Genomic DNA, 1,126 nt, shown 5'->3' on the forward strand with positions numbered 1-1,126 from the left:
ATAAAAATAGATTAGTTCTTAATTGGAACCAAAAGTGTATGTTTATCAAAGGCAGAAAAGAGGTACACACACAGAGAGAAAAGGCTTACAGTAGCCCAAGGATAAAGACAGAGTCTTGCTGTATGGTCCAGACTGATTTCAAACTCATTATATAGCCCAAACCAGCCTCAAACTTGTGACAATCCTCCTGTCAGCCTCCTGAATGCTGGGATTACAGAAGTTTGCCGATATGGCCAACTAACAGTGTCTCTTGCATCAAAACTCTTGAATGGGAGCTAGGGATATAGCTCAGCGGCATAAGTGCCTGTCTGGCAAGCACAAGGTCCTAAGTTCGATCCCTGGTACCAAAAACAAAATTCCTGAATGGGCTGTCCAATCATGCAAATAAGGCATTTGGGGGCTGGGGAGATGGCTCAGTAGAGTAAGTGCTTCCCTGGCAAGGGCAAGGGCCTGAGTTCAATCCCTGGTTCCGCAAAAAAAAGCATTTGGACATTTGTCCTATCAAAAACTCATTTGGGGTTGGGGAGATAGCTCAGCAGCATAAGCACCTGCCTGGCAAGCACAAGGTCCCAAGTTTAATCCCAGCACCAATACATACATACATGCATACCTACATATAAACTCATTTGGTTCCTGTGTGCCAGAATTCTTCCTCTTCTTCTCCCTCTTCCTCTTCTTCAATGTATTTGGTACAGGGTCTCACTACACAGCTCGGACTCATAGTGAGCCTCCTCTTCTCAGCCTCCCTGGCCCTAGGATTACAGGTGTGTGCCACCACATCTGGTCTCGTTGGCTGGCTCAGCAGGGCCGGCACATGTGGTGCCAGGGATCAAACCCCTGTCCCTGAGAGCAGCTGCTTAGTCCATTGAGCTATCTTGCCAACCCTTGAACTGCCTATTCAATGGGAAAAAGCTCAATGAATTTGTCAGGAAACTCTTAAAACTATCATCTGGACCTTCGCCTAAGGGTGCATTTTTTTGATTTGTAATTTTTTTTTTTTTTTTGCTACCGGGAATGAAACTCATGACCTTGGGATTACTAGGCAGACACTCAAGCCACTGAATTATACCCCCCAAGTTACAACTTTTTTGTTTTTGACTCTTTTTTTAAAAAAAAATTATATATA

This window comes from Octodon degus, unplaced genomic scaffold, assembly GCF_000260255.1.
Source record: "Octodon degus isolate 3935 unplaced genomic scaffold, OctDeg1.0 scaffold00107, whole genome shotgun sequence".
Taxonomy (NCBI): Eukaryota; Metazoa; Chordata; class Mammalia; order Rodentia; family Octodontidae; genus Octodon; species Octodon degus.